The following is a 20,828-nucleotide window of genomic DNA, read 5'->3' on the forward strand; positions in this document are numbered from 1 at the left end:
AGGTGAACTACAGACACTGTGGTGCAACAGGGGGAATGGTACCTGGATTCTTTGTAATAGGAGGCAGTCATGCCTCTTAGGTAGGATACAGTGTTATGATGTGATCAGTAGTTGGGGACAAGAGGCTGGTTATAACAAAGAACCTCAAACTTGTTTGACAATTGCAGAGACTGTCACTTCCATACTCCTGTCATCTGGGTCCCTTTACCTGTGCCACTTACAGTCACACCCTCTTGTGTCTGACCATGGCCATATGAAACACTGTAACCTAAGAGGTGTGACTGCCTCCTGCTACAAAGAATCCAGGGACCATTTCCTGTACCTGATGCACCACAGTGTCCATAGTTCACCTTTCGAGCTGAAACTGCTCGAACGTTAAACTCATACTGCCAGACATGATTGTACTCAATACACGCTTGAGCTCCTATGTACTGAAGCTTTGACACACCATCTGAACTACCATATTTAATGAGTTTGAATTAGATATTTACTTATATTATCCACTTAATTATATTGCCATTTAGTATTAAAGAAACATAGAATACAGGAGTAGCAGTAGCCAAATTAGCCCTCAAGACTGCTCCACCATACGATATAGAATCATAAAATCTTATAGTGCAGAATGAGACATTCAGCTCATCAAGTCTGCACTGACCCTTCGAAGAGCATCTCACCCAGACCCAACCGCCTCACCTAAGCTCTGTAATTTACCATGACTAATCCATCTAAACACCCAATCCCAGACAACCTTCAGATGTCTGGACACCATGGGGAAATTTAGCAATTTGGCTAATCCACCTAACCTGAACATCTTTGGACTGAGGGAGGAAATCAGAGTACTGCATAAACCCACCCAGACCCAGTAGAATGTGCAAACTCCACACAGACAGTCTGGAATTGAACCTGGGCCCCTAGTGCTGTCTGATAGCAGTGTTAATCACTGAGCCACTATATTGTTCAACTGACCATAATTTAATTACAGATTTAACTGAATTTAAATTCTGCCATCTGTCAAAGTGGGATTCAAACTCAACAACCAAGAGCTTCTCAATTGCTCGTCCCTGAATGTTTCTACTACGCTGTCGCCCTTATACGATCCTGTCTGATTATTCAACCCACCACCTATTCCTACTTTTCCCCCATATATTATGATCCCTTTAATCCATAGAACAATATCTATATCTTATTTTAAAGTCTTCAATGTTTTGGCCTCAGATCTTATCGGAAGCGACAGCTGAGGTAGTTGATCCACTATTTATAATATTCCAAAAATCCCTGGAGGTGGGAAAAGTTCTGCCTACTGTTGTAAAAGGTCCACTGGAGATGTTATCTCCCTGGCTCTTCAAGTACATCTGGAACACCTAAATAACAAGGACACCTGTGTCAGACTCCTTATTTATTGACTTCCACTCTACCTTCAATACTATAATTCCAACTAAGTTCATCTCTGAACTTGGAGATGTCGGGTTCTGCTCCCCACCTCTGCAACTGGATTCCTGACCCACTGACCACAAATCAGTAGGGATAGGCAATAACACCTCCTCCACGATAATCCTCAACATCCCAGTGCCCTGCAAGGCTGTACACTCAGCCTCTTACTATACTCCTTATACACTCATGATCTGAGGACAAATTCAGCTGTAACTCCATTTACAAATATGCTGATGAAACCACTGTAGTGGATCAGAACTCAAACAATGACGAGACAGAGAAGAGAGACAGTTTACTGGCATAGTGTAAAGATACCAATCTCTCCCTCAATGTCAGCAAAATGAAGAAGCTGGTCATTGACTTTGGGAAGCGGAGTGAACGACATGCACTTGTCCCTGTCAATGGTTCTGAGATGGAAATGCTTAAGAGTTTCAACCTCCTTGGAGTAAATATCACCAATAATCTGTCCTGATCCATCCACATTGACGCTACAGGCAAGAAATCACCTCTCCACGTCCTCAGAAGGCTAACAAAATTTGGCATGTCCACAATGACTCTTACTAATTTTTAAAGATGTACCATAGAAAGTATTCTATCCGGATGCATCACAGCTTAGTTTGGCAACTGCTTTGCCCAAGACTGCAAGAAATTACAGAGAGTTTTGAACATAGCCCAGTCCATTACACAAACTAGCCTTCCTTCCAATTAACTCAGTCTGTACTTCCTGCTACCTCAGGAAAACAGCCAATATAATGAAGATTCTTCCCACTCTATTTCAACTCTCTATCACTGTCTTCCATCATGCAGAAGATACAAACGTTTGAAACACGTACCAACAGATTCAAGAACAGCTTCTTCCCTGCTGTTTTCAGTCTTTTGAATGGACTTCTTATATATTAGAATTGGTCTTCTCTGCACCTTCCCTGTAGCCCTATAATTTGCATTTTGTTCTATTATCTGAAATAACTTGACAGAGGCAATTATCCTGCCACCAAGTCACCCTTTATTTGCACATGTTGAGTCCTTGACACTGATTCAGCTGTCAGAGTGAACAGAACGTCTGACACTCCCATTCTTATCTATCAGACAAGGCTCCCAATTAGATAAGATGTACAGCCCCAATCAGTACCCATTTTGTGAGGTCCACCTGGCTGAGCTCATTATAGTCACAGTATTACACTAACGTACTAATGCAAGGCATGATTTGTCTGAATAGTACGCAAAACAATACTTTTCACTGTATCTTGGTACACATAACAATGATAAATCAAATCAAAGTTGATTAGAAAAATGCTAATATAACACCCATACTCAAAAAGGAAGGCAGAAAGTAGGAATCAATAGATCAGTTAGTTCAACATCTGTCATTGGCAAATTATTAAGGAAGTATTAAGAGGACATTTGAAAAGTTAAAACATAATCAGTGGGGGTCATCAGCATGGTTTTATGAAAGGAAGTCATGTTTGATTAAATTGCTAGAGTTCTTTGAAGACGTAACAAGCAAAGTGAATAATTGGGAATCTATATATGTAGTATACCTGGACTTCCAGAAAACATTTAACAAGGTGCCACACAAAAGGTTTATACACAATCTAATATCACACGGTGTTAGGGATAATGTATTGATATTTTCAAATCAACCTGTTCAGAGATGTTTTGATATACGTCTGGAGCAAGTGGGATCTGAATACAGGCCTCCTGGATAAGAGATAGGGACACTAACACTGCACCACACAAGTCCTTAGGGCTAATTTATTAGCTATGGATAGAGGATTGGCTAACCAACAGACAATAGACAGCTGGGTCTTTTTTATCAATGGTAAGGTGTAACTAGTGGTGTGCCTCAACCCCCGACGATTTAAATCTATATATATGACTTAGATGCATTGACAGAGATATGATAGCAAATTTACAGATAACACTAACTAGGTGGGAAAGTAAATTGCATTAAAGAATTGAGAAATTTACAAATGGATATTGATAGCTCAGTTGAATGAGTCAAGTTTGTCAGATGAGCTTTAATATGGATAAGTATGGAGTTATCTATTTTGGTTGGAAGAATAGAAAGGCAACTTATTATCTAAATAGGGAGAAACCTCAGAGAGCTGCAGTGTAGAGGGATCTGGGTATCTTTGTGCATCAATTGCAGATAACGAGCATGCAGGACCAGCAGGTAATAAGGAAGAAAAATGTAATTTTGGCATTTATTGACAAATAAATAGAATATATAAGTTGAAATATTGCTGAAACTGTACAAGGCAGGAGTGAGACTGCACCTGAAGTGTTTTACTTACTTGAGGAGAGAAGTAGTTGCTTTGGGCCATTCAAAGGAGATTCACTAAATTTGATTCCAGAGGAGAGGGGTTTGTCTTGTGAAGAGAGATCAAGCCATTTGGCTTATATGCTCTAGAGTTTAGAATAGATCTACTTGAGGTATACAAAATGCTAAAGGGGATTGACAACATAGAAATAGTCAAGATGTTTCTTTTTAGGGGGTAACCTAGAACTAGACATCACAATTTTAGGATAGGTAGTAGCAGATTTAAAACAGAGGAGAAAAGCTTACTTCTCTCAAAGAATCATGAACCTATGAAATTCACTTCCCTAGGGTGTGGTGGATGCTGGGACAATCTTTAAATTGAAGGAGGAGAGAGATAGATTTTTACTTAGTAACTGGTTGAAGGGTTATGGATAACAGTCAAGAAAGCAGATTTGAGGCTAAGATGAGATCAACCAAATTTGTATTGAATGAGGCTCAAGAGGCTGAACTGCCTACTCCCACTTCTACTTGTTACATTTTAATAATGGTAGAATTTTAAAAGTTTCATTCTTCTAAACTCTAGTAAACACACTTCTAACTAATTCAGTATCCCCTCTACATGAGGCCCACCCACCCCAGGAATCAGTCTGGTAAACCTCCTTTTTAATCTCTCAATAGCCAGAACATCCTTCCTAGACAGATACCAAAACTTCATACAATGCTGCAGGCGTAGTCTCAGAAATGCCCTATACATTTGTCACAAGATATCCCAGCTCCTGTACCCGAATTGTCTTGCTATGAAGTCTAACATACCATTTGCTTTCGTTTGCACCTGCATGCTTACTTTCAGTGACTGGTGTACAAAGACACCCAGGTGTCATTGCAACTCCCCCTTTCCCAAACTATCTGCCTGTCTGATTTGTTACCATGTGGATAATCTCTCATTGATCAACATTATATTACATCTGCCATGTATTTGACCACTTACTTAATTTAACCAAATCACACTGGTGGTATGCTAACTTTACCATCAACATGTATACTATGATAAAACTTGAGGTTAAAATAAATGTTAACTAATTAACACATAATCAACAAAAAGCTAGTTCCTTTTTGCTGTAGTGGAGCAAGAACCAATTCCTACTGATTATCTCTTGGCTTTGTGCTGTCATCATTTGCATCAGCCTTTTGAATCTGAGATGTTGATGACTCTCTATAGGTGTTTAGATTAGAATGGTGCTGGAAAAGCACAGCACATCAGGCAGCATCCGAGTAGTAGGAAAATCGATGTTTCGGGCAAAAGCCCTTAATCAAGAATAGAGGCAGGAAGCCTCCAGGGTGGAGAGATGTAGGGTTGTCTGCTCTATAGGTGTTGTCTGCTCTCTCTCACTCTCTCATGGTGTTATACTTTATGCCCGCTTTTTCCTATGTGGTGTTTTATCTGATGTCTGCACTCTCTCCCTGTCTATCATAATGTTTTACCTGATACTGCATGACAGAGACAGCAGATATTTCATTTGTGGTCTCTTCTCTCAGCTGAATGGCCTGCTTCTGCTTCTACATTTTATAATTTTAACTATTTGGAGACTTTCCAACATGTAATGCTCCCACACTGAACAACAAGAAGATTTTATGCTATATTTAACATTAAGGCAAGAATGACTTCCTTAGACAGGCTCCTAATATAGGATGGTGCTAAGAACAGGTCGGTTACGTAGCTTTTTTCTTGCAACTACAGTTACAAGGACAGTCAGTCAGACATGTATTGATATAAAGTAAAGTAATTATACACTTATGAATGTGATATTTTGTTTCCAATGAAGTGTCACCTTACCAGCTAGATACCCTCAGAGCTTTTCTTTATCATTTCTCTCCCACCATCTGTACAATGTACAATCTGTACATGGCTAACAGTAACTGATTGTTTTAATAATTTCAGAATGGTGACTGCTTTCATTTTGTAAAATATATGCTAAATACAAGGTGAAATTTTTCTGCATGTCACCACTCTACACATACATTTGCTAGAAGTGCGGCAGAAACACTCTTTACTGGAGTTTGATATATAGCTATAAACATTGGAATTCAGACATGTTTGAGAAAATTCACACATCTGTCCATTTTATTCCATGAGCTATAATTGTTCAAATCTGTGATGCAGCACTGTATTAAATGCCTTCCGCAAGTCCCTGTCTAGCAGTTCAACATTATCACTCTCATTGACCCTTTTTGTTAGTTCCTCAAAACATTTCAGCAAGTCAAGTAAACACAAATTCCCTTGTAGACATCCATTCTGACTCTTCCTCATCAATCCGCAAGGTGACTACTAATTCTAACCTGAAGGATAGATTCTCAAGTTTTTCAATGAAGTTAAACTGAATGATCTATAATTATTCGCCTTATCATTGAATGTCACAATTCAAAAAAGGTCCAATGGCCCATCTGTGTTACCAAAAATATTCTCCTATATACACTAGCCCCACTCTCCTGTATTCGTCAGCAATCATTTGCTAATGAGTTTGATTGTGCACCTAGGATATTCTATGTCTCTTGTCTTGGAGTCTGTGGGTCCTTGTGTGGCTGATGAGCTCTATCTTGGAGCTGCATTTCTGAAAATACATTTAGCAGGGGTTTCCAGAAGGTGGACTTGGTCCTTGGCCTAGAGATCATTGGTATTCCTCTCTGGTTCCTTTTCTCTACTTCCTCTTACCACCGGCTCACCTGAGAGAATTGAGAGCCTTCATTCAGGAATTTCCTCTAAGTCAGTTTCTTCTGAATAAGGATCTGCCATGCATTGACATCGATATCTCATTTCTTGGGTGAAGCCTTTAGGGAGTTTTTAAAATGCTTCCTTTGTCCATTTTTTAAAAATTGATTTGTATGTGTGGACCCTGGTTGGCCAGCATTTATTGTCTGTTCCTAGTTGCCCTGAAGAAGACAGTGGTGAGCTGCCTTCTTGAACTGTTGCAGTCCACCTGCTGTGAGTTGACCCATAATATCATTAGGGAGAGAATTCCAGGATTTTGACCAAGTGGCAGTGAAGACACACCAATATATTTCCAAGTCAGGATGGTGAGTGAATTGGAGGGAAACTTGAGGGTGGTGGTGCTCCCAAGCGTCTGCTGCCCTTGTCCTTCTGGACGAAAGTGATTGCGGGTTTGGATCTTTAGTGTTCTCCTCTTGTTCAAGCGTTTCCCTTGAGCTGGACGAAAATGATTTGCTTTGGTAATCGGAACTTAGGCATCCTAAGCATGTGGCCAAACCAGCAGAGTTGTTTTCAGATGATCATGGCCTTGAAGCTGGTCCTATTGGCCGCTCAAGAACACTCAAGAACGTCTGTGCTGCCAGCTGATGGAGAGAATCCATCTCAAACAATATTGATTATACTTCCCAAGGGTCTTGAGGTTGCATTTATATGTAGTCCAAATTTCAGACCCAGTAAAAAGGATGATTGCTTTATACAGAAGGATCTTGTTATCAGCACGGATGTCACAGTCTGAGACTGTTATTCTTAGGCATCCGAATGCAGCACTTACAGATAGGATGCTATGTTGGATTTCTGCATTAACGTCAGTCTTAGATGGAAGTTGGCTTCCCATGTAGGGGAAATGTTCCATATTTAGGAGGATTCTCCATTGATCTTAACTGGAGGGATAGATCAAAACTTGACTAGAGATGGGTTGATGAATAATGTGAGTCTTCTTGAATTTGAGACTGAGACCAATTCTTTGGTACTTTTCCACAAAGACATAATATGAGGTTGGAAGATTCTCTTCCAAGAGCAGGGCAAAGACATTGCCATCCATTTACTGAAGTTCTAAGGCAAGTGACATTTTCTTCTGAAATTTCAAACATTTAAGGTTGAACAGTTTTCTGTATATTCTGTAGATGATGACCATACCACTGGGAAACATGTTCTTGACCAGATGAGGAATTGAAGATGAGGCATTGAAGATTGGAAAAAAAGGTGATGACATATCCCTGCTCGATGCCTCTCTTGACATCAAAGGATTCTATCATATTACCATTAGCAAACACCATCACCAATATTTTGTCATGAAGGAGACAGAGAATGTTGATGAATTTCATGGGACTGCTCGCCTTTGACAGAATTTTCCATAGCATTACCCAACTGAGTCAAAAACCACAGTCAGGTCAATTAAGGCCACATTGAGTGGCTAGTGTTGTTCCTGGCATTTCTCTTGGAGTTGCCAAGCAGTGAAAATAACGTCCATTGTTCCAGAGTTTGCCAGAAACCACACTGGTTTTCAGGAGGATTTCTTCTAAGTTTGGGAGAAGGCACTTAACACAGATTTGGACTATGACTTTCCTGGTGATGGTGAGTAGGGAAGATTCCTTGTTAGTTCCCACAGTCTACATTGTCTTCTTTCTTGAAGACAGTGGTAATGGTAGCATCCCTGAGATTGGCAGCGATTTCTTCTTTGTCCCAGATTTTCAGGACCAGTTTATGGAGGTGACAGGTAATCTCTGCTCCTCCAAAATTTTAAAATCTCTGTTGGTATCCTGTCTGTTCCTGCAGCTTTTCCAATCTTAATGTGTCTAATGGAAGTTTTAACTTCTGCCTGACCAAGTGGGAGCCCAAGACAGGGAGTTGGGGTATTTCCTTAAACTTGTCCCCATCAAAGATTGTATTGTAATTTCAGAGTTCTTTGAAGTGTTTTCTGCAGAGGAGGCTGATGTTCTCCCTGTTTCTTAAAAGGGTGTTATCCTTACTGTGCACTGGTTTGAGGCCAAGTTTTTGGGTCTACATATTGCATTGGTTTTCTCTTAGCTTGATTTTCTCAGTTTACCACGGGCTCTCAATTTCCCTAGTTGTTCTTTGTAACTCCACCTTTGCTGTTTGATGAATTCTCCTCTTTGCCTTGTTGGTGATGTTGTTTTGCCAGGCCCATAGAATTTGCCTCTCCTTGTCGATTAGATCTTGGATGGCGTGATCATTCTCAATTATTCCCCAGTCCTGTTTCCTGATCCTGTAGCCAATAGTTTCTTTACAGCCTGAGCAGAAGGCTGTTTTTAGCTCTTTCCATATTTCCTATATTAAAATGAACTCTTTAGAGATTTTAGGGAAGGCATTATTGGAAGTTCATTAGTCTGTTTGGTTCTAGAAGCCACTCAAAAATTGAGCTTTTTCCTGAACTGTTTCTTAGTCATCAACTGCTTCTGGTGACATTTGTTGAAAATTAATGAGTGGATGAGCTGATGGTCTATATGGCAGTCGCCTGCACTGGTCATCGTTTTAGTTAGAAGGATATCCTTTGGGTCTTGGGATTGAATGATGACGTAGTCGATCATGTGCCAGTGGTTGATTATGAATGCATCGTTTTGAACTTGTCTTTTTGGTAAACAACATGATGATGATGATCAGCTGGTATTCAGAACATTGGTGAGCCGGAGAACCTCACTAGTGTTGCAATTCCCAACTCCTTCCTTTCTAGAGTTGAGTATCCTTTCCAACTTTGGCATTGAAGTCAGCATGGAGGATCATTTCATCTCCCTTAGGAATTTTGGTGAATAGAAGGTGGAGTAGAAACCTTCTTTGGACTCCTCCATGGCATCAAAGGGTGCGGAATAGACACTTACGACTAATGCCCGCTGGTTCACAGCAGGTTTTAGACAAAGAGTCATAAGGCGATCATTGTTACCAACAGGGAGCTCAGAGCGTCGGTTTATGAGTTTGGTCTTGATAGCAAATCCACTTCATATGCTGAGTCGATCCTCTGGTCTTCCTCTCCAGATGAACTTGTAACTATCGCCACCTTCTTCTCTAAGCTGCCCTCCACCTGCTCTTTGAGTTTCCTACAGGGCAGTGATATCAACTTTGAAGTGTCCGAGTTCACAAGCAACCAAGGTAGTTCTTTGTTCCAGATTAATGTTTTGGAATGTCCATGAGGATTCACACATTCCAGGGTTCACAAATAAGTTTGAGTTTGACTGCAGGTAGATAGGCACACTGAATACAATCTTCTAACTGGATTGGTTACTGAACAGACTATTTTTAGGGCACCTTTTCCATGTAGGGTGAGAAGACAGAATCCCAAGAGGGGACTGTTCAGTCGTGACGAAGCTGCCATAATGCTCTCCTGGTCTTATTCTGTGAGTGAAAATACTGAATCAAACTCCACCACCAACTTGCTAGTCCGAAGCTAGGGACTTACAAAGCTTACAATCCTGTCCCCGTCACCTCTCTCCAATCACCAGAAGGCTTGAACTGTATGTGAGGTGGGGAGTTGAATTCCCTTAGGTAGAGTTCTTTAATGTGGGAATGCTGTTGCACATCATCAAACACACAGTCCTTGACAGAAGTCGAATCAGTTCCAGTGCGATGAAACCTCAACTACAGGGATCTCCCTGCTGTTGCAGCCTCCATCCATTGCTGCAGCCATTGATATCACATGATTATCATTTGCTTGGATTGCTGTTGAAGACTTGTTTCCCACACTAGCCCCATAGCCTTGAATATGATGACACTTCAAGTGCTTGTCTAAGAACTTTTAAAGGTTGCGAGGTTTCCTGTTTTAACTAAGCCTCTCCGGCAGTGCATTCGAGACCCCTTTGCGTGAAAAAAATTGTTTCATCGAAGCCCCTCTAAATCTTTTACCTTTCAATGTAAGATTACGCTCCCTTTGTTATTGACCCTTCAACTCAGGGGAACAGTTATTTTCATTCATCCTGCCTATGTCACTCAATCAAGACCCCCTTCAAACTTCTCTGTTCCAAGGAAAACAAACCAAGCTTCCCACCCTCTCTTCATAGCTGAAATATTTCCTTCAGGTGAACTTCCTTTGTACCCCTCCAGTGCAATCACTGCATTTCTATAGAATGGAGACCAGAACTGCATATAGTACTCTAGCTGTGGCCTGACCAAAGTTCTATGCAGATCCCACATAATTTCCATGCTGTTATAATTTATGCCATGACTGAAAAAGGCAAGTGTCTTGCATGCCTTCTTAACTATCTTGTTAGCCTGTCACACCACCTTCAGGGATCTGTAGTCAAGCACCCTCAAATCTTTGTTTCTCTGAGCTTCCTAGTGTCTTGCCCGTCATTGTTTACTTTCTTGTCTTGTTCATTCTTCCAAAATGCATCATCTGTCACTTATCAGGATTAAATTCCGTCTACCACTGATCTGTCCATCCGACCAATCTGCTTATATTCTCATGCAACCTAGTATCTTCCTCTTCACTGTAAAAAGCGGCCAGTTTCATCCGCAAACAAAGTTTTCACCCCCACCCCCCCACCATACTCCCACCTACATAATTTATGGTTATCACAAACAGTAATGGATTCAGCACTGATCCCTGAGATATGTCACTGCATTAGTAGGTCCCAGTCATACAAACAGCTTTCTACCACCATATACTGTCTCCTGTTACTAAGTTATCTTGCCAAGATACCATGAGCTTTAATATTCCTTATCAGTTCCCACGTGGGACCCTGTCAAAGGACTTGCTGAAAAGTTAAAGGCTTTTATTGTTCTAAATTTCATTGAACAAAGAGTTTCTCTATTCTTCTGGCACCTCCCCTGAGTCGAGGGAAAGCTTAAGGTTAATAGTTAGTATCCCTGCAAGCTCTACTCTCACTTTATTCAAAATCTTTGGATGCATCTCATCTGGTCCTGTTTTCTTGTCAACTTTAAGTGCCACGATTCTATCCAGCACTTCTTTCTTATCAATTTTGGACACTTTTAGTGACAAAGTTTCTTCCTCTGTCACCATTGTCTGAGTAGTATTTATCTCCTTAGCAAAGACAGACACAACATTTTAATTAAATATCTTAGCAATGCTCCTTGCCTCCATGTATAAATTCTCTTCTTGGTATCAAATTGGCCCTACTTCTCCTCATGTCACTCTTTTGGGAGTCTGCTTTATGTTGACTGCCAGACTTTTTCATGATTTCTATTGTTTCACTAATATGCTTTTTCACCTCCCCTCTGAACCTTCAGCATTCCTTATACTTCTCAAATGCATTTTCTACCTAACACCTGCCATAAGTACACGTTGTCTACATAAACCTTATCATTTCTACCTCCTTTCTGATCCAGGAAGGTTTGGATTTGTTTGTTCTATCTTTCCTGCTTGAGGACATATATTTTCTCTGTATCCAAACCATCTCCTGTCCAATGCTCAAGCACGGTTTATTTCCGAGAGCCAGTCCAAAAATGCATCCTTTCTTGTTTGATTAGACATGCACTAAAGGAAATTCTCCTGAACACAATTTTGCTACTTGCTGCTCCTTAAACTATCATAATCCACTACTCCAAAAGTTGATATTTCTTTATAATTTCCCTTGAGATATGTTCCCTGACATTCTTCCCATTAGTTGCTGGTCTATAGACTGCACTAAGCCAAGTAATTGTACTTTTTTTTGTTCCTTAGCACATTTAAATTTCATAATTTTTAAATGATACAACCAAGAACACATCAGTACTCATTTGAAATATTATACATGCTTTAAGTTAAAATTCTGCACTGCTGAAATTATTTTCACCATTGAATTGCACTGGATCACAGATTAGGGTACCTTGGTTACTTTTTTCTTCAATCCCCTACATTCGTTATAGAGAGCTATTAATTATTTTGGCAAGTTAAGATAGAAACATACAGAACCATATGATGGATTTTGACTTTATGCAACAATGTAAAAAAGGCCAATAGCAAGTTGCCAGCTTGTTTATATCTCTCTGGATTTTATTGTTAAATGATATCAATTGAAAAAAAATGCAAAAGAGGCTACCAATCTACTAGAATTCATTGTACATCATTGCAGAAAGTCAAAGTCTACACCCATGAACAAGACAGTGACCACTGCATTACATCTGTTCTCTGCACAATGTACAGAATACAAGTTGCTATATGCAGGACTCTGACCCACTTATTTACATAGTTACTGTCTGACCATCAAGTATCATTGGCTGAAACACTTATCCGTTCTCATGTTCAGTCATTCTCTATGAAATTTCTCCATCCTGTATACCTAACGTGATTTAAGTATAATGTCAGAACACATGTAGATTATTTAATCTCTCCAGTCTTTCAATTAGATCATACCCGATGATTATTTTAACTCCACCTACCTACCTTCTTTCTGTATCCCTTAATATAAGCTTGCCAAGCTATTTTGAAATTTTCAAATGCAAAAGCCAACTTTTAAAAAATGCTCCAATTTTCCACTATCCCTGAAAAAGACACTGTTTTGTTGAAGCTTTTCGTCTTGCAGTCATCAGAACAACACACAAGCTAACCAATAAAGGGGAAAACAACATTTATACTACAGAAAAGGAAAATCTTCATTGGTTGGCAAGGAGTATCTGATGCTGCTGGTTCATATCAAACTGAATATCCCTTAAACTGTATTCAACAAGTAAGGTACAGACAATACTTGTGCAGCCTGCACTTACAAAACTCACTATACAGTGCCCAACATTAAATATGATTCAGTAAATAGACAACATTTGCTGGACAATCCTGAGTATGTGAAGAATTATGTTGACAAACAATTTAGGACTGTTAATTTGGGCTTGCGATGTGGTGTATTTGCATGTTATGGAAGCCATGTATTTTAATACACAGGCCATGCTCTTTGCATAAGGAAATAATGTATGCACTTGCTGTACATCTTTCAACTGAACAGATCAGATGACACCATTCATTCATCCATTTTTCAGGCCAATACCGTCAACAATTAAAGTCAACCTGCATGCTTTAAACCCTAATCAAATCCTTGCCGTTAACAGTGAATCATCATTAATTGCTGCATTCATTACAGCAATGTGTAATGATTGGCACAGCTGGATCCTGTTGACTATGAGTTCTTTGACTGGAGTTGTTAACTTGGGCGGGAGTAAGTCGTGCGTCCACCGAAAGCAGTAGCCGCTGAATACAGCAATAAGCAGTGGCTAGATCGATAGAAATGGAGGTGGTGGATAGTGACACAAGTCAATGGGTGACGGATGAACAGGAGGAAAGCACCTGACCCTCGACGTCGCGTGGTATCGCCGGGTCTATTAAAACAAGAGAGTTCGATTCCATCTTGTACGGTCCAGTTGTGGATTATTCGTTCAGAAATCTGGAAGCTTTATCTGACTGCGTCAAACTGACCCCACGGACTGGCTTCAGACCAAATGAGTACACAGAGAATAAGAAGCTGAAGAGCTGCTCCTTGCGTCTGAGCCGCAACTGTCTGTGTGACCTCAGTGGACTGCAACGGGTAGTTGTTGCCTTGCTTGTGGAACCAGAATGTTTATTTTGGATTGACCTCTCCTTCAACAGCTTTCCCAATATTGACCCTGTCCTCATCCAGTGCACCAAACTGCAAATTCTCAATCTATACGGTAACCAAATCAGTGAGCTGTATGAGGTGGATAAGTTGGCCTCATTGCCTCACCTACGGAGCCTGACACTACATGGCAAACCTCTAGAACTGGTCAAAGGATACAGGAGTTATGTGGTGGGGATTGTCCCACAGTTGAAGTCACCAGACTACAGCACAATCGCCAAACAGGATCGTTCTACTGCCACTGTCCTGAAGTCATTCACCAAACACAAGCACGTCGCTAGAAGAAAGTATGATGACTGATTCCCAGGCGCTGTCTCATTGGATTTCTCCTGGTACATGATCAATCTGTATTCCTGGCTGGATCAAAGCCACAGAAATAGAGAACTCTTTCTGCAACTTTCCCTAATTAATATCAAAAACACTTTGTTGAGCACTTATTATTCTTAATAAGGTTACTCAATGTGTCTTCACAAAAAAATAAACTGAGGATTTGCATGCACTGTTTATGTAACTAGATTAGCTTTTTATGTACAAATGTCATTGTCACTGTCTTGTCATATGTGAAACTGACATTTGAGGTTAGTCCTCCTCTCTCTGTAAACTGGCTGCATGGTAAGGTTTGGGGCCTGGCTTTGCTGCTCCTCTCCCTTGTAAAATTGCTGTTGTATACAGCTGTAAATGTTAACTCTTTTTTGTAAACTGTTCTGTAATTTGTTTAATAAAATATTATAAACTGAGGATTAAAGTTTTCTGCACTAATTTTTTTTCACTGTTTGAAACCTGCATGCACACACGACATGGGTTCTGGGAAAAAAATGCACTACCGTAGTTAGGCGGCAGTGTGGGGGTTTAAAAGAAACAAACAAAAAAATATAAAAATATATTTAAAAAAATGTACTACTGCAGTTAGGCGGTAGTGTGGGAGTAAAAATATTTTTAAAAATACACAGAGGATTAAAGTTTTCTGCACTAATTTTTTTTCACTGTGTCTGAAACCTGCATGCACACACGACACGGGTGCTGGGGAAAAAAAAATGCACTACCGCAGTTAGGCGGTAATGTTGCGGTTCATGTAAAGAAAGAAAATAAAGTATAATCAGGGGACTAAAAATAGGCACTACTGCTGTTTGGCAGTAGAAACAAATATATAAAGTGGGAATTCTGAATCTCTTCAGTTTAGGGACTGACTCTGAATTAGCTGGCGACAGTTAATGTACTGTGCATGGTAAATCAAGGGTGACTTGGTGATGGGGATAGCAGCCTCTGAGCAGTTATTTCACAATTCTTCTATAAATCAGAATCCATTGTCCATCCACACAGTCACCCGAGGCTGGAATTGAACCCAGGACCATGATGCTGTGAGGCACCACTGAGCCACCATGCCACCCTACAGTTCTGCACTACTAAACAACTATTTGTCACACCCTCTGAGTGAAGTGCTTCTTGATATTACCCATGAATGGCTAAACACTATTTAAGCTTTTGTTCTAGACACCCTCACCAGATGAAATAATTGATTGCCCCTCTTCACTCCTATTATCATCTTAAATATCTCAATTATATGATTTCTTTTAAATTTTCTCCATTTAGATGAATATGAACACTGCCCTCAGTTTGATTTGTTTAGCATTGGTATCATCCCAATGAATCAGCAAACGATTGAAATCCTCTGCAACGAACAACTGAGAACTGAGCGCAATACCCTAAATGGAGTCTAACTAGAGTCCTGAACAGTTGTAGCACAAATGCACCCTGTAGGTTTTTAAAACATCTGAGAAAAAGTCAATATTTAATATGCCTTAAGTTATGCTTTTGTACCTGTGGCCTATTTTTTATAAATGGTTTTAGTGCTAATTGCAACTGGAAATCTTTCTGCTGCGCTGTAGCACCTAGCTCCTTCCCATTTTCTTACATTCAAAGTGTAAATCCAAATACAGCAAATCACTAACCATTTTCAGCTGTTTCATCAATAATCTTCCCTCCATCAAAAGTTCAGAAGAGAGGATATTCACCAATGATTACACAATGTTCAGCACCATTCATACTTCCTCAGATATTGAAGCAGTCCATATTCAAATGCAATAAGAACTGGACAATATATAGCCTTGGGCTGACAAGCGGAAAATAACATTCACACCACACAAATGCCAAGCTATGACCATCACCATGAAGAGATCATTTAACCACTGCCCCTTGACTTTCAAGTGTTACCATCACTGAATCCCTCACTATCAACATCCGGACAGGACACCATTACCAGAAACTCAACTGAACGTGCCACAAAAACATAGTGGCAAAAAGAACAGGTCAGAAACTAGGAATACTGCAGTGAGTAACTCACTTCCAGACACCCCAAAACCTGTCCACCAAATACAAGATACAAGTCAGGAGTGTGATGGAATACTCCCCACTTGCCTGGATGGGTGCAGCTCCTACAACAATCAAGAAGCTTGACACCGTTCAGGACAAAGCAACACGCTTGATTGGCACAACATCCACAAGCATCCATTCCTTCCACTATTGATGTTCAGTAGCAACAATGCATACTACTATCTACATGATGCGCTGCAGGAATTCGCCAGATAAGACAACATCTTCCATCTCAGGACTTCTTCCATCTAGGAGGACAAGATCAGCAGATACATGGGAACACCACCACCTTCAGGTTCCCCTCCAAGCACTCACCATCCTGACTTGGACATTTCTCACCATTCCTTCACTGTCTCAGGGTCAACATCCTGGAATTCCCTCCATAATGACATTGTGAGTCAACCCAAGCAGGTGCACTTCAGCTGTTCAAGGAAGTAGCTCACCACCACCTCAAGGCGACTAGTGACTGGTAATATATGCTGGTCAGCCAGCAATGCCCACATCCCACAAATGATTTTTTAAAAAAGGTTAGCCCACTCTGCTCACTGAGCTCTAGGCATCTTGCCTAAATAATGCTGCCAAGACATGAAATTTAAAATGGCTTTGATTGATAGCTTGAGTACTTCACAAACTACATGCCAAACCAGACAAAAGTTCAAAGTCCTCAATCCAATATTCCTATAAACTGCTGTGCACCCACCCCAAGTTAGCTGCTTTAAGTGACTGCACATCTGTTTGTGTTCTACCTGATACTTAATCCTATCTAATTAAGGTCCACTGAAGCTTGACTATATGTCAGTAAGGGAAGATGCTCAACTGAAGAGCTGGTGCCACACGCCTGAATGGTCAACTTCTGTGCCATAACACTTCTGTGATTCTATGACACTTCTGTGTCTTTTCTCACTGCAGGGAAATCAATTCTAATATTTTTAATCACCAAGTTACTCTTCAAAACCCTGAGCAACTCGTCTGACTTTAGCCTTAAACATACCATGAGGAGGAATTTCGGCTGTGCATCTCAATCTTTGTGATAAAGTTAGCTGTTCCTATCTGATATAGCAGTGTACACATCAAATTCTATCCAGCTTTCCAACTATTTTTGTTTGACATTGTTTATCAACTTACTCTGTAATGTTTTTAGTAACCACTATAAGTTTTAGTCGGAAGGACCTACTTCTTGCTGAATCGCTGGCTTGTTTTGTTGTCTTTTTTCTTGTCAAACTATGACTTCTATTTACCCTATCTAGTTCTGGATTACTACAATATGATAGCTCCCTCCTGTGATCCAAATTCTCTTCACCAGTCCATCAATATTTCCTAAGAACCATCCATTCCAGACTCCCTTTCAGAACTGTCATAGAGTCATACAACACAGGAAGACCATAAAACGATAAGAAATAGGCTGTTCAGTGACTTGAGCCAGCTTCACCATTCAATAGCATCATGGTTGATCCAACATTCCTCATGTCTATTTTCTTGCCCTTTCTCCGTGACCCTCGATTCCACTACTGATCATGAATCTATCTCAGCCTTAAATATACACATGGGTTATGTCCCCACAGCTGTTTATGACAAGGAATTCTAAAAGCTCACAACAGAGAAGAAATTTCTTCTCATTTCAGTCTTAAATTGGTACCCATTTTTCCTGAGACTATGCTCTATGATTCTACCCTCTTGCATGTGGGGAAACATCCTCTCAGCATTTGCGCTGTCAAGTCTCTTGAGGATCCTAAATGTTGCAATGAGGTGACATCTCATTCTTCTAAAGTCCAGTGAGTGGAGTCCTGATAAGCCTTTGCTCATAAGACAAGATTTGGAGATGCCGGTGTTGGACTGGGGTGTACAAAGTTAAAAATCACAACACCAGGTTATAGTCCAACAGGTTTAATTGGAAGCACACTAGCTTTCAGAGCAACGCTCCTTCATCTATCACCTGATGAAGGAGCGTCGCTCCGAAAGCTAGTGTGCTTCCAATTAAACCTGTTGGACTATAACCTGGTGTTGTGTGATTTTTAACCTCATAAAACAATTCCTTCATACTGGGGATCATCTTCGTAAAAGTTCATTGAACTGGGAGAAAGTAAGAACTGCAGATGCTGGAGTCAAAGAGTGTGGTGCTGGAATGTGGTGTTCCTGACAAACAGCTTATGCTTGAAATGTTGACTCTCTTGCTCCTCGGATGTTGCCTGACAAGCTGTGCTTTTCCAGTGCCACACTATTTACTGAACTGTTTCTAATGAAATTATATCTTTCCTTATATAATGGGACCAAAACTGCCCACTGTCCTACAGATGTGGTCTCACCAGCACCTTGTACGGTTGCAGTAAGACTTCCTTACTCTTATACTTCACTCCATTAAGATAAATGTCAACATTCCATCCTTCCTAATTACCTACTGCACCTGTCTGCTAGATCTCTGAGTTCTGCTTTCAGCCAACCATGTTTCTGCCGACTAACAAATACCAAATTATATTAATTCCATTTGCATGCATTTGGTCCACAGCTTACAGTTCCCTGGTATTTTAAATGCTTGATGAGATGCTTCTTTTTAAATATTGAGAGAATACCTGCCTCCAACATCCTCTTAGGAAGCGCATTCCATATTTCTACCATGTCCTGGTTTTCTTTATCTCTCTCAGATTCCCTCTAAACCATTTCCTCCTCCCCTAAACTTATACATTCTGGCCTCAGACACACCTCCCCATGGAAACAATTCTCTCAATCTATTAGATATATGGCTCTCAATGTTGTATGCCTCAATCAGATCCCTCCCCTCATCTTTCTCTGTTCCAGAAAAATATTTCTTATCGAGGCTCTCCTCATAATCTTGATCTTTCCATCGTACGGAACATGTTGGTGAATCTCCTCTGCACCATCTCCAGGTAATTCACATCCTTCCATAAGACATAGGAGTAGAAGTAAGGCCATTCAGTCCATCGAGTCCACTCCAGCATGTAATCATAGTTGATAGGCATTTCAACTCCACTTACTCGCACTCACTACGTAGCCCTTAATTTCTTGCGAGATCAAGAATTTATCGATCGCTGCCTTAAAGACTGTGCTCCGTGGCAATAAATTCCACAGGCCCACCACTCTCTGGCTGAAGAAATGTCTCCTCATTTCCGTTCTAAATTGACCCCCTCTAATTCTAAGGCTGTGCCCACAGGTCCTAGTCTCTCTGCCCAATGGAAACAACTTTCCAGTGTCCACCCCTTCTAAGCCATACATTATCTTGTAAGTTTCTATTAGCTCTCCCCTCAACCTTCTAAACTCTGATGAATACAATTCCAGGATCCTCAGTTGTTCATTCAATGTTAGGCCTACCATTCCAGGATCATCAGTGTGAATCTCCGTTGGACATGCTCCAGTGCCAGTGTGTCCTTCCTGAGGTGTGGGGCCCAAAATTGGACAAAGAATTCTAAATGGGGCCTACCTAGAGCTTTATAAAATCTTAGAAGTGCATCGCTGCTTTAATAGTCCAATCCTCTTGAAATAAATTACAACATTACATTCGCTTTCTTAATCAAGGACTCAACCTGCAAGTTAACCTTTAGAGAATCCTGGACCAGCACTCCCAGGGCCAAGGGGGATAAGAACACACACGTAGATGACACATCCTCAGTGAAGACTTGACCTGGCCCAGCAGTGGAGCTGTGACCATGAGAGCGAGAGCGAGAGAGAGTGAGAGCAAGAGCGAGAGTGAGAGCAAGAGAGAGAGCCACAGAGAGACAGCCAGACATTCAGACATCGGAGAGGACAGAGATTCTAATGGCCCAGCTCAAACATGTGGATCTAAGCTATGGATAATATCCTTTTTCAGATGGATAGAGTTAGATTACGAATAAATATTGTTTTGGGAATTTGGGAAATTCTGACATGGTGTTTTTAATAATAAAGAATATTTTGTTAATAAAATCGAGTAAAATCTATACTCATTAGAGGAATTTTTAACCAGTGACCAGATGGATTGGCAAATTACCAATGCAGTTTTTAAAAAAAATGTTTTTTTTGCTATAAGATCATATTCTCTGATGTCATTATTATTTCTTTATTGCTTTGCTTGGAGAAGTTAAGTTTGGTTGGAGAGATAAAATAACACCCAGATTGCTAACTTGCAATCTACTGACTTTCCAAAGGTGGTTTTACTTTTTTATTGACTGCCGACTCAACAGTGAGCACCTTTCACTTTATATCACCTCAGTGCTATGATGAAGTGGTTTACTCCTGCTACGTTATGTGAAATTCTAATGGCATGCAATTGAATACATCCACAACTATTACATTCATTGCTGGGCTGACACTTCTTGTGACCAACAAAATTCCTTCTGCCTAAACAGCATCATCCTCTTTTCCTTTTGAACCTTTTATGTTGCATGTAATTTCTAAAGTCTTAGGACAACTCAATGAATAATGAGATTTTAAATTCACAACTAAAATTACTGTTGACCATTTCCCAATCATTTCTGATGTT

At 40.3% G+C, this 20,828-nt stretch overlaps 1 protein-coding gene and 1 pseudogene across 3 annotated transcripts in view; one reads left to right on the forward strand and one right to left on the reverse strand.

The window, feature by feature from the left end:
- Positions 1-20,828, reverse strand: part of ppargc1a (peroxisome proliferator-activated receptor gamma, coactivator 1 alpha) — a 725,479-nt gene that overhangs the window by 205,761 nt on the left and 498,890 nt on the right. The window lies entirely within an intron of this gene.
- On the forward strand, positions 13,622-14,287 carry LOC140482269 (leucine-rich repeat-containing protein 51-like; annotated as a pseudogene).

This window comes from Chiloscyllium punctatum, chromosome 1, assembly GCF_047496795.1.
Source record: "Chiloscyllium punctatum isolate Juve2018m chromosome 1, sChiPun1.3, whole genome shotgun sequence".
Classification (NCBI taxonomy): Eukaryota; Metazoa; Chordata; class Chondrichthyes; order Orectolobiformes; family Hemiscylliidae; genus Chiloscyllium; species Chiloscyllium punctatum.